This window comes from Alexandromys fortis, unplaced genomic scaffold (assembly GCF_014885135.2).
Source record: "Alexandromys fortis isolate MF-2015 unplaced genomic scaffold, M_Fortis_MF-2015_v1.1 scaffold_31, whole genome shotgun sequence".
NCBI classification, from domain to species: Eukaryota; Metazoa; Chordata; class Mammalia; order Rodentia; family Cricetidae; genus Alexandromys; species Alexandromys fortis.
Genome location: NW_026067974.1, coordinates 10,235,661 through 10,252,493, shown reverse-complemented (window position 1 = coordinate 10,252,493; position 16,833 = coordinate 10,235,661).

Sequence of the window (16,833 nt, the reverse complement as noted above, 5' to 3'; positions counted from 1 at the left end):
CACCGCCCCCTTCCACCCACCCTTCGTCACTCCTTCCTGTCTCCTCCAACTCGACGTGTCTCTCAGATGCTGGTGGGGGTGACGCAGGAGACAAAAGCTGGTTGGTCTTCCCTTGTGGGGGTGGGCAGGAAGGAGAGGTTGGGGTTCCAGCAGTCCTAGCTCTGCCCTAGAAGAGCTGAGTAGTCCAGAGGGGTTACTGACATCTCTGAACCTCAGTCTCCTCGTCTGTTAAGTGGGTCTGTTGATAACTGATCTGCTGCACAGTGCAAGTTAGGGATGGCTGGTAGGAAGTTCCTCACCGTCCCTTCTGTCTGGACCAGAATGGTGGCTTTCCCGCCCATCTCACCCTGCTTGAACCCAAACCCTAATCCCTGCCACAATTTTTTTCTTGAGACAGGGTCTTGAGTATCCCAGGTTGACCCCCGATTTGCTACATGGCGAGGCTGGCCTTCAACTTCTGACTTTCCTGCCTCCATCTCCCTAGTACTGAGATCGCAGGAGAGCATCCTCTGCCCTGCCAGAACTTTTCACCTCTAAAACTCACTCCACTGCTGAAAAGTTCTCCACAGTTTACCATCCCTTCCCAGGATGCAACAAGCATGCTGGCTAAGAGCTCAGGGCTTGGGTTCCGGGGTCAGGTTCGCTGTTGAAACTTGTCTCTTGGGCCAAATTGCTTAATTTTATCGAACCTCAGGTGGCTCATTCAAACAACGGGACAACAGGACCTGCATCCTGTGGTTATTGTAATGTATAAAAGGCAGTTAAACAAAGCCTTTGGCATATGGGGATACAAGCTAGATTATTCTTAGACCACAGGGCAAAGTCGGAGTTGCTAAGCAGGCGTGGGGAGTGGAGTTGTCTGTGGGGGTCGGACAATAGGAAGGCCTGCCCAACTTTTACAGCAAAGCTGTAGGAATGAATACAGGGCCAGTTTATTGGGCAGGCCCCTGTTGTCTGCTGTTCACACAGATTCCAGTCCTTGCTCCTTCCCCACCTGACAGCTCCTACTCACTCACACCTAATCCGGGACAGGGGTGGGGTTATAGCACTTGAGAGATGAGGCAGAGGGATAGCTGTAAGTTTAAGGCCAGTCCGGGTTACAGTGTGACATCCTGTCTCAATAGGGGGAGGAGAGAGAGAGCTTGTGTTTGAAGGGTGTGTTTCATACCATGTCGGCCATCCCTGGGGCTCCAAGTCACCAGGTATATAGCAAGTTTGAGGTCCACCTAGGCTACACGAAGCAAATTAAGGAGGGCGAAAGACCTAATTCCAGCCTCTTTGCGCTCCGTCTGCTGGTGACGGGCATTCTGAATTGGAATCCAGCTCTCCCACTCCCTAGTTGGATGACTGCCGTGAAGTTACTTCACCTAGGCCTCAGTTTCTGGACCTGGAAAATGGGTTGTGAGGAATAAATGAGCTGCTATGTGTGAAGAATTTGTTCTGACATTTGACAGAGGGAACTTCCGGTGAAAGGGAGGCCTCATTCTGCTCTGTCCGCACAGGCTGTGAGCTTCCTGGGCCAGGGCTGAGCTGGCTCTCTTGGCTCTAGCTTGGACAGCCAGACATGCTCACTGCCATGAGATTCTCAGAGCACTAGGCTCTGTGCTAAGCCCTGATGGGAGCCACCATTCCAGGCTGTCCTCTTGTCCGCAGGGGGAAACTGAGGCTCCGAGCTGTCTAAGGGCCCTTGTAAGTGACTAGTGGCAGAGCCGGGGTCACCCTCTGTGCAGCTGGCTTCAGTCAACCTTTGGGGCTCAGTGGCTTCACAAATGGGATGACAGTCACTCCATGGAGTAACGGGACTGCCAGGAACAGTAAGGATGGGGGTTTGTGTCCCCCCCTTAGGAGGGGAATAAGGTTTTGTTTCAGATAGATATTTCTTGGGAGTGCAGTTTGAGGGGTTGAGATTCCAAGGGGTCCCAATTCACCTCTCTCCCTAGGGTTCTTCTAAAGCCTGGGGCCAATTTAGAAAACCTTCCCTTTTCCTGGGCCCACTGCCAGCCCCTCCACCCCTTCCTCCAACCACCCACAGGAAAACAATGGTGGGCTGGCCGGGCCTTTGTGAGAGGGGTCAGGCCAGTTAATCTTGGGCTGGGTTGGGGAAGGGCATTTGGGGGCTAGGGAAGGAGTGGGGGGCTGCTTGTGAGGGGGGGCACACAGCAGCCGGCTGGTGAGAGTTGGAAGGAGCTGGAGGCAGGGGGCCTGAGAAGTAAAAGCTTGAAACAGGCTTTGGGGAGCGTTTCCTCCGAATGTAGATTTGAGCTCCTATTAAACTTGCCAAAAATTTGTGTTAGCTAATGGATTCTTAATTCTGTCTAAAATGAGAGAGGGAAAATTATGCCATTCATCTTGTATTGGTTTGAAATTACATCTGACACCTAATCGATCATAGTGTGGAACATTAACTCTTTGGAAGAGACCCAACTTCTCCTCTCTCTGCTTTCCAGGGCTCGGGAGCCACCCCCACCTCTGATTCCTTCTTTTGTATTTCATTAACTAAGCAAAGCTCCGGCTGTCTCTAGGGTGAGGGGTGGAGGCTGGGGGAGGGTTCCTTCGAATCGAGGGAGATAACCAGCCCCCCCAAAATCCTTTGCCCAAAAAGGGCCCCAATTTCAACCTTCAAGTGACCTCCTCTCTGGCCCTGCTTTCCCCGGGTACTCTGAGATGCAGAAACGCAGAATTAAAGGCACAGGGGAAGGGGTGACCTCAGAGCCACCTTGGGTTCACCAGGGAGTGGTGGGGAGCCAGGCAAAGATGAACTTGCACCTGCGGCTGGGGCAAGGGCCATGGCAGGGGGCTCACCTGTGACTTGCCTGGCAGATGGGTAAGGAGGTTAGGGCAGATGACAATAGAGTTACCTCTGGGGATCCTGGTGAGCTCCGACTGAAAGCCCCAACCCCAGACCTGTTTTTCCGGGAGGAGGACTTTCTGGCAGCAAGGGGAAGCCACTGGGGCCCCCGCCAGGCCTGGGCTGGGAACCTGGCTGCTCTTCTGACAAGCTGTGTGACCTTGGGTGGATTATATAAGGCACTGAGTCTCGGTTTCCTTCTCTGTCAGGGCAGCCTGGAGAATGGCAACATCTGAGCACCACCAGGCTGGGATGGGACTGGGGGACAGTGCCCCTCACCTGGTGGACAGTAGGTGACTTATAGGTGACAAGGGAGGAGCCAGATCTCTGCCCCTCCCCTGCTTCTACAGCTCCCCTGTTCTTCCTTATTCCTGGCTGTCTGCTCAACCCTCTCAGCTCCAACACCTAGTTCCTCCACCTCTCTCTGCCACTGCCAAGGGCAGATCAAGGTCAGGAGCTATGAGGTCAGGCAGGCCGGCCGGCCAGGAGGGCTGGCCGGTTGCTCCTCCTAAGTAGTGTTATCTAAAGGAGGCTGGGACCCAGGTCCTCTTCTTTCCCAGAGCTGCTCCCTCGGGGTTTCTCCAGCATGAGGGGCTCCCTCAGCACCTCCTACCGAGCTGAGAAGGGGATGTGAGGTCACAAGGAAAGGGGACACCAGGAGGGTGAGCCCAGCAGGAAGGGACTCTCCATTTGTAACAGGGCCACTTGCTTTTACTTAGGCACTTCTGATCTGTGGATTCCAAGGTTGCTGTCCCCAGTCTAGCAGGGATGGAATGGATCCCTCAAGAGCAAAGGCAAGATCTGGGGGAGTGCTTGAATAGCCCTGCAAGGGCCTAGATTTCACCCCAACAGAGAAAGGTGCAGGGGGGGGTGGAGTAAAGGGGAAGCAGGTGAGGTGGTGCCTGGTGCCTCTCTGACAGGAATTCAGTTAACCTCTGGACCTTCTCCGCGTACACATCACTCCCAAAAAGTACCTACTGCCCACAGGAATGCATATGCAGACCCAGGACCAGGCTGCGTTAAGCAACTGGTTGCACCTATGGCTATCTGTCCAAGGGCAGAGAAGATGGCTTAGAATGCCCAGCCGCTATTCGAGTGCCTTGGAAGGAGCCACAAGGCAGGGACTCATAAAGATGGGAAATCTTCTCTGGCTCCCTTTTCGAAAAGTTGGAAGCCAAGACTTGGCAAGTGGCTAAAACAGGTCAGGGCCACAGGCAAGGCAGAAAGGACGAGAACCTGGGTTTCTGACCCTCACCCCAGGGCTCTTCTCCTCTGCTTGCATCAGGGATCTACAGAGACATTTTTCTAGGTACTTTCAAGTCCCAGAAGAGCATGCAAGAGGAATTGGATTTGGGGAGGCAGTGAGAGAGCCAATGAGAGACTTTCCCTGTGGAGACAGAAGAGCAGAGGGCACTGGGGGAGCTTCACTCACCCGTCTCCCTTAACACGGACACACACACACACACACACACACACACACACACACAAAGGCAGCGATTTTATTTCCAAATGGCCCTTCTGTGGGGAGCTCACTGTTTCCCAGGAGACGGTTGGTGAAGCCCCTTCCTGCCAGTCTCCCTGGCAGCCACTAGGCGGCTGTGGCTTCCTCTTCTGCCTGGAGACTCCACATTGAGAGTCTCATATGGTTTGTATTAATAGGAAGTAGTGCAGAGGTCTGGAGGCACTAAGAACGGAGCAGACCAGCCGGGCCAGTAGAGGAGACCGATGCAGCTGCTTATGGGGCCACACTGATCAAGGTTCCAGTGCAGGTTGGCAGGCTAGCTAGATACCTGTGCTGACCTAGCTCTGATTACCAGGGTATATGTGAGGGAACCCCTCCTTGGCCCCTCCCCACAAAAATGGTCATGTTTTTTTTATTGCATTTTTCTCTTGAAAAGTAATACATGATTATTGCAAAAACTGGTAATCCCAATAAAAACAGAGAGAACAAGAGCCCCAGACTCAAATTTTATGATCTTGCCCCCGGTCCCCAGTAAGTCCAGGTCAAGAGCATGTTCAGGAGGGAGGGAAAGGCATCATGACCATGTAGATTTTTCTAGAATCTGGCAGGTCCTACTACGGCTGATGCCCCTGTACTAGAGGAGGGTTGTGCATTTGGCTGGCCTGTAGCAGGCCAGAGATTCAGAACGGCGCGTTTGCTACCCTACCCTATGGGTGGGTGCCTGTTCTCACACTCTCAGCTGCTGGCTCGGTGTGGTCACCCGGTAAATGTGAATTGGAGGAATAAATGAATGAACTCACAGAAAAGACAGGCCTAGACTTAGGCACCAAGTTGTGGGATGACCTCAATTGTGTTCGCCCATGAAAACTGTCACAGCTCCGGAGCAAATGGCCTTAAATGCTCCACCAGCTCCTTCTTTCCCAGAGCCTCGGGTGTGGTAATGAGGTACTCACAAGAGTCCTGCAGAGATTCACCAGGCCCTTGGATAGGACAGAGCTGAGACACTAGGGGGAGACTGTCAGTGCTGGTGGCCAGGCCTCAGGGATGGGCATGGTGAGAGAGCCTGAAGCGAACGGAGATATTCAATCTCTGTCATACCGTTCCACGCCAAAGACACACATGTACACAGAGGTGAGGGGGCAGGTTCTGTCTTTCTACTCTGACAACGGGATGCGGGGGGGGGGGGGGGGCAAGGTTGGCTGGAAGGTTCAAGGTCATCTCAGTTAAGGGAATTAAACCGTGGAGGACACTCACCTCCCTCAAGTGATCTACCCCAAATAACACAGGGACAGAGGCCAGCCCCCTCCCCAGCATCCTTCCTTCTTTCTGGTGAACTTAGGTAGGCTGCTGGCACCAACACGTTGCAAATTATGTAACCACTGATCTTGGGAGATATTTATCACGGCTGAGAAAGGAAGTTACTTGCCCAGGTCACAGGCCAAGTGGCAGAACGAAGACACTCCACCTTCAGGCCTGGCCCCCAGGTGCTTTCTTTCCACCAAGGTTTCAGCCCTTGGTTGGGGTATAGGTACCCGATTCTGAGGAGGAGTCTTCTTGCCCAGGAGTCCTGCAGTTGTCCGGGCAGACCTTACCAAGGCTTCTTCACCACAGAAGCATACTTGGGAGACCAAGGAGGGCGGTGTTAAGATATGTGTCCCTCAGCCTTGGCCAGGAGACCGATGTCGCCTTCCCATTTTGCTCTTCATCTGAGTTCTCAGTCCAGCACAGTCTCCTTCCCCACCCAGACCCCTTTCTGTTCCTAGGGCGGCAGCACTGAGTCAGGCGAAGGAGGCTCTGCTCTTCCCTGGTATGATCCCACCCCGCCCATGACCGGCCGTAGGGCACCGAGGACCGGTAGCCGGGCAGCCCGAGGAGCGGCTGGGTCAAGGACCGGGAATGGGCCCCGCAGATGCCGCTTCCCTCCCCCTTCCTTGGCCGGGGCCCCCACGGTGTCGGGGAGCAGGAGGAATCAATCAGGATAATGAAGCCACAGCCTGCCACGCACCGCGGGGGCACTGAGGAGCGGGGGCCGGTGCCAAGTCCGCCAGACGGTTCGGAGGAGCCGAGCCCGACGCGGCCCGGCGGCTGCGGCGGCGGCGGCTGCGGCGGAAACCCAGCGCCCGCGCGTTAAAGGCCGGACGCCGCTCCGCGCAGGCCCCTGGCAACCGCGCCTTGGCAACCCAGGACGCCCGGGAGAATCTTAAAGCTGCAGCGTCGCTTTCCCAGCCGCTGCTTTGGGAGCCTGGAGTCCGCCGAAAGAGTCCTACCGAGGCGGATTGGTGGTGGATGTCAGGACCTGGGGGTGTGACTCATACACTCACTCGCTTATTTATCAAATGTATGGAGCCTGCATGCCCAAGTACAGTCTTAGACACTGGGGAGGGAACGGCAGGAGATTGAAAAATGAACAACATTCTGCCTAGAGGAGTTCACAGTCTAGCGCACAAGGCAGACCAGACTGGCTGAGGTGAGCAGGAGTCCGGGTTAACCAGGAGGAATGGGTTTTGGCTGGAGGGCTGAAGAGGTTTGACAAAATATTTCCGCAGTACCTGTCTTGCTCCAGGTAGCGATTAGATTTTCTTTTCCTTGGGCTGTGTTATTATCTCTGTCATAGTCCTGTGAGATGGGCATTCCCGTTGTCACCATTATCCAGTCCATTTTAAAGATGATGAATTTAAGCCGCATATAGTGGTGAACACCTTTAATCTCAGCACTTGGGAGACAGAGGCGGGTGGATTTCTGTGAGTTCAAGGTCAGGCTTGTCTACAAAGTGAGTTTCAGGACAGCCAGCCAGGGCTATGTAGACAGACCACTTAGAGAGGTCCAGAAAGGACGTTAGCCAGAAACTCTGCCTTGCCTTTTGGAGAATTCGATAGATAGGAGGACTTGGCTGGCTCTGGCCAGCTTCCATTATGCTGGCCCAGAAGGTTACAACTAAGGTGAGGAAGAAGAGGAGAGCTGAAGAGAGAGGAGGGTGTCCCACCTTTCTGCTACCTTGCAGCCTGGTCCTGTCTGTCTCTGTCTTTGTGAGCTGGAATGGCTGTGGGCACAAGGCTGGATGAGGTGACCTCCAGATGTCCCTCTGGTTCTGTGATTTGGTATCTCCTGCCTGAAGTCTAGGCACTGTGCCACTATTCTGGGCAGGAGTTGCTGGCAGGGGGCTGCAACTGGGGGGATTCCAGACTTATGAAAAAAGGTCAGGGTTGGCGGCGGAGGGTTAGAGAGGCAGTGAGGTGACTTGGCAAATCAAGACAGTGCTTCCAGGATGGCAAGGCTGGGTGGGACTCACCTATCCTTCCCCTGTCCACCCATCTTTCTCTTTCTGCATATCCATGCCAGTAAGAATCTGGGCCAGGACCTGGGGTCCAAGCAGAGGCTACTGGTGACACTAGAAGCAGGCTGGCTCTGGAATCAAGTTCATCTGGCTTCTAGTTCTGTCATCTAACATCCATGTTGACCTTTGGTAGGTGGCTCAGTTTCCCCAAGCCTCAGTACCTCCTCTCTAGAATATAGAAACGTACGTTTCAGGGTTATTGCAGGACTTAACTAGGGTGAGAACTAGACTAATTATACTCCTAAAGATATCCCCGTGTTTTAATCCCGAGAACCTGTGAATATTACCTTATCTGAAAAAAAAGTCTTCATAGATGTGATTGCATTAGAAATCTTAAGACGTGGGCTATTCTGGGTCACATGGGTGGGTGGGCTTCAGACGGCACCACACATGTCTTTATAAGAGAAAGACGTGCCTGTAAGTACTGTTACTAGAGAGGCCAAGGCTAGATTACCTCAAATGTGTGAGCAACCTGGGCAACTCAGAGAGACCCCATCTCAAAATAAAAAAAATTTAAAAGACTGGGGATGGAGTTATGGAGTTCAGTATCTAGCCCTTGCAGGAGATTCGAGAGCCTGGGGGGGGGGGAGTGTAGTTCAGTGTCTAGCCCTGCAGGAGATCCTGAGCCTGGGGGGGGATGGAGTTCAGTGTCTAGCCCTTGCAGGAGATCCTGAGCCTGGGTCCAGTCCCAGGACTGGAGTCAGGTCACGTGTGGGAAAGGGGAGAATGAGATGGAGGGACGGAGGGAGCATCTAGACTGGAAGCTGGAAGAAGATTACCTCCTACAGCCTCCAGAGAGAGCTTGATGCTGGTGGCACCTTGATTTTGGCCCAGGGAACTGATGTTGATCCTCCTGGTGCCAGAAATGTGAGAAAATAAATTTTTGTTGCTGTAAGCCGCCAGAGCTGCTGCTTTGTCAGAGTGGCTCCGAGGAGCTCATACACTTAGACAGGAGTCAGTCTCGTTTTTGTTAAAACATTAACACAATGCTTATTAAAATATTTATCTCTGGCGCTGGAGAGATGACTCAGGTTAAGAGCACCGACTGCTCTTCCAGAAGATCCGGTTCAATTCCCAGCACCCACATGGCAGTTCACAACTGTGCCAGGAAATCTGACATCCTCACACATGCATGCAGGCAAAACACCAATGCACGTTAAGTAAATAAATTTTTTACTCTCAGGTTTTTTTTTTTCGAGACAGGGTTTCTCTATGGCTTTGGAGCCTGTCCTGGAACTAGCTCTGTAGACCAGGCTGGTCTCGAACTCACAGAGATCCACCTGCCTCCGCCTCCCGAGTGCTGGAATTAAAGGCGTGCGCCACCATCGCCCGGCTAAGTAAATAAATTTTTTTTAATATTTATTTATTATGTATACAATGTTCTGTCTGTGTGTATGCCTGCAGGCCAGAAGAGGGCACCAGACGTCATTACAGATGGTTGTGAGCCACCATGTGGTTGCTGGGAATTGAACTCAGGACCTCTGGAAGAGCAGACAATGCTCTTAACCGCTGAGCCATCTCTCCAGCCCAGTAAATAAATTTTTAAAAATTATTTTTAATCATGTGGATGCATCTGTGTGTGGGCGCATCTGTGTGTGGATGCATCTGTGTGTGGGTGCATCTGTGTGTGGGTGCTCATGGAAGACAGAGGTGTTGGGTTCTCCTGATGCTGGAGTTATAAGCAGTTGTGAGTTGCCTGATATAGGTGCTGGGAACCAAACCCAGGTCCCTGCAAAAGCATTGTGCTCTCTTAGTCACCAAGTCATCTCTCCAAGACTGGGAAAGGACAGCAGCTTAGACAGTGCTTAGAGGCAGCCGGAAGCAGAGCATCTTGCCATAACCTTGGAGAGGAGAGGAAAAGCAAAGCTTTGGAGCTGGAGTGTGGTCATGTGGAAGACTGAAACAGAGAGAACATTCCAGGTAAAGGAAACTATGTGGATAAAGGCACCAGGTGGGACCCCAAACCATCATCAGAAACAACGTGTCCACTTGGGGACGGCAGGAGTGAGGATGGCATGACAGAACTGAGGTGGGTGGCAGGGAAAAGCAAGCCAAGGGCCCTGGCTTCCACCCCATCATGGCATCAGCACTTCTACCTTTCACTGGCACCATGCCCCAGATCAGGGAACCCCGGGCTGTCAGCCCTGGAGAGAAGCCTCAGACACCATCCAGTATAATCTTGCCATTTCACACACAGGGAAACTGAGGTCCACAGAGAGGAGTTTGAGCCCACATAGAACTAGATAAGTTAGGGCTGGAGAGATGGCTCAGCGGTTAAGAGCATTGCCGGCTCTTCCAAAGGTCCTGAGTTCAATTCCCAGCAACCACATGGTGGCTCACAACCATCTGTAATGAGGTCTGGTGCTCTCTTCTGGCATGCAGGCATACACACAGACAGAATATTGTATACATAATAAGTAAATAAATAAATATTTTAAAAAAGAACTAGATAAGTTAGACCTGCATAGTCATACTGTATCTGAATATTCCCATGTCTTAGGATTTTCAGGTACTGCCTGGAGGTTCCTTTACAAACCATTTTCAAAAAGCACAGGCCAGGTAGCCTCAAAACAAAGAGCATGCTATTTGCATATTGTTTGCATGTTGCTAATTAGACGAGAGGGGCGGATTCATTCAGCTCCCCCATTCACTTCCCATCTCAACGTGGAGTTGTTCTTCATACACTGCTTGACCTTAATAACTCCAGCCCCAGCCTCACTTCCCAAGTTCCCTTATGTCACCCCAGCTCAACTCCTGCTACATTAGGTTGCCTGGTGGTCTTTAGTGTGTCTAGGCTTGCTGGAGTAACTTCCAATAGACTGGAAGATGAGAGGCTTTCCAGTTCAAAGTTTTCTCCTGTTTCCTTACAGCCCAGGAGCCATCTAAGTGGGACCACGAGAGTGGAGGAGGGTGTTCCTCAGGGATCTGATGGGCAGGTGCCAGCTGCATGCCCCAGGCCTGCCCCAAGCATCTTGGCTGGCAGCCACACTAACTCTTGGAGGAATCAGATTCTCTTCCAGGGAAGAGGAATCTTGAAGGAGGTCTGAGAGCATCTCTTAGCTTGGCGGCCTAGGGTCAGGTTGAGGCCACCAAGTGAGTTACAACAGAACCTCTGGTGGATGGAACATATCAGATTCCTGAGGACCTAGCGACCTCGGAAGCCATGAAGCCTTCTGCTACCATAGCATGGTGTCTTGAGGCCATCTACTCAATGTTTCCTGGTAACCAAGGGATACCTGTAAGAAGAGGAAATCAGAGAGCCATAGGTTCTGCCAATGTCATCTCCATAGATGTCATCTCTCCTAAAGATGGAGCCAACACCCTTCTCACATGATATACCTGAACCTGTCATCTCTGGCAGTCATCAGAGAACACACCGTTCTGTGGCTCGGACAGGTACACAGGATGACCTCTGATGCCTCCCATCCCCTCCTGGCAGAGAAGCTACGGGGCTCCATCAGCATGGCTGACTCGAGGCAGCTGCCAGGAGCTGGGAAAGTGGGATGTAGGGAAGAACCTGGGGCTCTGCATTAGGATGGTGACGGGTGTGTGAAGAAAGATTGGTACTCTAAGTATGGGTGGTTCCCCTCCACTCGCGGGGGAGGGTGAATGTGTGGATTTAGCAAGCACCCTAACTAACTTGCACACGCAGCGATGCGCACACATCTTAGGGTGCACTAGTGCGTGTTCCCACCTTCATGGGATCCACTCCCATTTCTCTCCTCCCCGTAGAGATCCCAAGCCTGATCTTTGAGAAAAGAGTGCCTGCCTCCGTTTGCAGGACTAAGCAGTGAATGCCTCCTTGGTTCTAAGTGGGGGGTGCCCAGTTCCTCCCTCTTCCCCTGGCATGTGTCTCATGGCACTGCCTCTTCCAGTGTCCATATCAAAGGAAGGAGGAACTTGAGGTGATGCTGTGGGGATGGGAGGAGAAGGGGCAGATCAGATACTGTTCGATTCTGCCTAGGTCCCCTTGGAGCACTGCTGTTCATTTAAAATTCCGCTTTAAAGCCGAGCGGCTCTTTAAATTTCCACATTAGCATGCCGCCCTGACGCCAGGCCAAGATGTTGGGATGGATTTGGCAGGAATGCCTCCAACAGCGGCAAGCAGCAGCATTTGCCAGCAATAAAACAACGCATGAATAAAAGAAGGCCGCCTGGCAACAGCAGCAGCCCAGGTAGTTGGGTAAGCCCAGGAGGGGCTTTCGTGTGCAGGGGCTCAGAGGCATGCAGCCCCGGGAGGGCTTGTGGAGGCCTCTGTGTCTGTCTGCGTCCTCACTCACAATCCGTGCCTGCTATGGAATCTGGCATAAGAACCCAGGCAAGATGGGGGGGGGTTCTCCCATGAGCCTGTCCCACCTCCTCCCCGCAGGGTTATCTTTTTGGAGGGGGACAGATGCTGCCTTTGATGAGGACACAAGGACTTGGCCTGCAGCCTGAGTTGTCCTGTTTTATTAGAGACCCAGAGAACAAGTAGGGTCAGGGAGAGCAATACTTCCCCAAACGACTTCCAGAACCGTGACCCCAGATACCTGGGCACTGAGGGGGTGCCATCGGGAACCTGGCTGAGAAGCTGCTCTGAGGGCTGGGTATTGGAACTCGGCTGGCTCAGAGTGCTAGAGCCTGGATGATTGCTAACTGTGTGCTTGTACAAAGCTGGGAATATAGAATGGCTAGGCAGAGCAAGGAACTCCGAGGCTTAGCTAACTCCCCACAGACAGGGGGATGAAGTCTGAGGTGAGAGAGGCAGCAAAAGCTTCAGATAAGCCTGCGGCTGGGGGCAGGATACCGCCTAGAGGTCTGCCTGCTTCCTGAGAAGTGGCAGCATAGGACCTGCTCTTCCCACGCTCCAATCACCCGGATGAGGCTCAGCTCTCAGCTCCCAGGCATTTCAGGGAGCAAACAGCTCCCTTTCCTACTAAATTGTCTATTCTTCCTACTTAGCTTAAGCGTTTTCCCCGAAGCCCAGAGAAAGAGGACAGAAGCAAACAGAGGGGTGGCACCAGATGGTCTCTGTAGTCTTGGCTGAGGTAGGAAAGGGGAATTTTCTTAGGACACCCTCTCCTGATGAACCCTCCCCCCAAGCTCACACGACCTGATTCCAGGCCTCTCCATGGGGGGAAAGAAATGATCAGGCCTTTGGGCTGTCTTGGCACTGAGAAGGCAGAGAGCAGGAAGGTGCGGCTATGCTCTGGACGACAGAAAGGGACTGATGTTAGTCTTGTCCTGATGGCATTTCTAGGGTGAATGAGGGGGTCCGTCTCCCCAGGCACCCTACTTCTTGGTTCACACACTCGATGCCTCAGCTCTGGGGTGAAGGAATCGCTAACAAGCTAAGTTTGGGCCAGAGATGTATCTCTTTATCACTCGTTCAACAAATCATTGCCATACAATCGTTTTACGCTAGGCACTGTACTGGGGACTGGGAGCACAAGGGTGAGCAAGGATGAGTCTGGAACTCAGCGCTAAAGCGAACAAAGGCTGTCATTCAAATGCCCGCACAAAGGACTGGGGAGGTGGCTCAGTGGCTGAGTGCGCACACTGCCTATGCAGTGGACTTGAATTCCGTTCTCAGCACCCACATCAGGTGGCTCACAGCTGATCAGTTTAACTCCAGTTCCCGGGGGACCTGCTGCCTTCTTCTGGCTTCTGTGGGTACCTGCACTCATGTGCACAAACCCACACACATACACATATTTTTTAAAAAATTCCAAATGGCCGCATAAGCAAGTGTGAAACTATGCGAAGACTTCAGAAAACGGGACAAATAGCAGCATGGAAAAGCATGATGGGGGGGGGCGTGACCTGATGGAGACCAAGGAGTAAAGCAAACCTACAGAGGAGACAGAAGAAAGGACCAGCCTAGGGGGCAGAAAACTGATGGTGCTATCACAGAATCAAAGGGTAGGTGATCAACTGTGCCATGATGCTGAGGACTCCCGAGACAAATACTCTGACTCCTCCCTTCCTGGTTGAGTACAGGTATGGAAATGCTCTTGGCTCTGTGCCTGGCTCACAGTTGGTGCTCTGTAATGTTAGTTCTCCTTCCCTTCCCCAAGCTGAGCTTCCCTCCAGGGACTCCAGGTTTCTAGAACAAAGATGCTGTACAGTCTTAGCTGCCTCTGTCAACTCAGGTCCTAAACCCTAGCCATCTAGTTCTCAATGAAAGGCCGTAGGTTCTCGACGTGAGCCCCACCACACGGAGGCTGGCTTCCTCCTTTGCACTGCACTGTACTTGCGCGGGGGTGAGGTCTCCAGAGGAAAATGCTGTCTTAGCTGAGACTGGACCTGAGAAAGAAGACAGAACCCTCAGCAACAACCAGGGCTTTCCAGGGTGAATCTGAGTGTCTTAGGTGGGGAGAAGGAGTAGAGGGGAGATGAGGGGCTGCCCACCCAAGGCGGCGTGGAGCCCAGAGCCTTTTCCATTGCAGACACCCCATCTGTCTCCCACAGAAGGCTCCGGTTGGAAGAGGTTTGGTGAAGGGGGGTATGGTGGGCAGAATTGTATGTCTGTGAGCTAGTATGATGGCAAGGAATGTGCTGGCCAGGGAAAGGAGTAGAGGGCCGAGTGTGTGTGTGTGGGGGGGGTATCACTACGAATGCTGTGTTGGTCACTTAGGCCAAACCTTGAACTAGAGATCCGAGGTTAGGACTGGGAGGTGAGGAAGACAAAAAGGATACCACATGATTCTCTCAAGACCCCTGTGTTTGATTTGGATTTATTATTCCCACTGCCACTGATCGGAAGGCAGAGTTGTACCCTTACTGTCAACAAAAGAATGGAAGATGGGCAGTTTGGAAAGCTGTGGAAAGGGCTTTTCCTAAGCCCAGATCTGGGATCAGTTCAACACACCACCCTCTTCCCAGAAATCAGATACTTTTCCTACCTTAAAATAATACTTAAGTTAGGCCAGCTGGACTGGGACTGAAAAAGCATGGGATAAAACCGGACTCTCTGAACATGGCGGACAATGAGGGCTGATGAGAAGCCAAAGACAATGGCACGGGGTTTTGATCCTACTGCATGAACTGGCTTTGTGGGAACCTAGCCTGTTTGGATGTTCACCTTCCTAGACCTGAATGGAGGGGGGAGGACCTTGGACTTCCCACATGGCAGGGAACCCTGACCACCCTGACTGCTCTTTGGACTGGAGAGGGAGGGGGAAAGGAATGGGGGGAGGGGGAGAGGAATGGGGGGAAAGGGGAGTAGTGGGGGCAGGGGGAGGGAAATGGGAGGCGGGGAGAAGGCAGAAATATTTTCAATAAAAAAATAATAATACTTAAGTTAAATTTGTTCCCTTTCAGGGTGTTCCCTTTCACGTATCGCTTTAACTGGTTCTACTAAGGTCTAACAAGGGAAATTCTGTGACCGTAAGTGGTGTACAGATTTAGCAATAATAGGCTTAAAAGGATAAGTAGAATAACCCAGAACATAGGAAAGTAAGAATAGGTGAACTCAAACCTTGGCCTCTTAACTCCTTTTGGAGACAGGGTTTTGCTATGTAAGTCTGACTGGCCTGGTATTCATTTCACCGTCCAGATAGCCTAGCCCTCACAGCGGTCTACCTGTCTCAGCCTCTTGAGTGCTAGGATTAGAGGTGTACACCAGCATTCCCAGGTCTGATTTCTAATGTAAGCCTACCTTGAGCCTCATTTTCGGTGATCTCTGTGAGTTCAAGGCCAGCCTGGTCTACAAGAGCTAGTTCCAGGACAGGCTCCAAAGCTATAGAAAAACCCTGTCTCGAAAAACAAAAACAAAAACAAAAAAGAAAAGAAAAGAAAAAAAAAAAGAAACCTTTGGGTGATACCCAGGGCCCTTGAAGGACTTCCTGCAGTATGACACCTCTGACACACCAACATCCAGACACTAGAGTCTCTCAGATTTAGAGACGCCGCTGGGTGAGCGGCACAGGCCTTTAATCCCTGCATGCGGTTGACAGAAGCAGGTGAACCTCTGAGTTCAAGACCAGCCTGGTCTACAGAGTGCATTCCAGGATGGTCAGGGCTGCACAGAGAAACCCTGTCTCGAAAACAAAAACAACAAAGGAAGAAATGTGAGAGACATGGACTGGAAATGGTCAGGAACCAATAGTGAGGGTCAGGGTAGAAAGTGAGGAGGTGCCAGCCTCGGGACGCTGCCTGCCAGGATGCGCTCTAGGTCTTAGCAGCGACCCTAAGATCAGATGCGTCCTTCCCACAGCACTGGCTAACTCTTTTCCTTTCTCCAACCATACTGTAGGAGAACACGGCCCACAGCTTCCTTCTTTTTCCTACTCTTCCCTGTTCTTCCTCAGGTGTAACCTTCCACAGGCCTGATCCTTCTAAGAGCCCTCTAAAACAGGTGCCAAGGGAACCCAAGACAGTGCTTCAGTTATTAAATATAAATAGACAGGGGAGAGGAACTGAATATAGAGACAGATATTATATCTCTCAGTCCCTGTGAGTTATTAGGTAGAAGGCAGTAGTGGTTGCTAAGCAACAGGTCCCCACAGAGGACAAGGCACCAGAGGGGAAAAAAAAGCTTTTGACTGAATATTGGGGTGGGAAGGTAGGGAAAGTGGGGGTCAAAGGACTCTGAATTGGTGGGCCAGTTGAGGGGAATGGTTGACTTGTCCTCCAAGATGAGCCTTCCTCAGGCCTTGGCAAGCTCTGCCGGTACAACCTTCAGGATTGGTGGAAGGAGAGAGGACTCAGGCACTCCTCCCTTCCTACCAGGAAGAGGAAACCTGGTTTCTATAGCAACTTAGAAACAATTCTGGCCTCTTTTTTTTGTTTTGTTTTTGTTTTTACTTATGGTTTCTCAGTAAAGGCCCTCTTAAAGCACCCTTTCTCTGCCCCCCCAACTTCTGATTGTGGGGGCAGCCTCACACAAAGGTTAGAGGAGAAACTGCCACACAGTCTCTCTTGGCCTTAAAGAGATCTTTATTAAAAACACTAAAGGAACTGCGTGGTGGCGACAGTCCTGCCTTTAAACCTAGTGCTCAGGAGGCAGAGGCAGGCGGATCTCTGTGAATTGGAGGCCAGCCTGGTCTACAGAGTGAGTTCCAGGACTGCCAAAGCTACACAGAGAAACTGTGTTTTGAAAAACAACAATAAAAAAGACTCTAAAGGGTGTGTGTGTGTGTGTGTGTAGAGGAAGAGGAGAGAGAGAAAAGAAGAGAGGAGAGGAGAGGGGAGGGGAGGGGAGAGGAG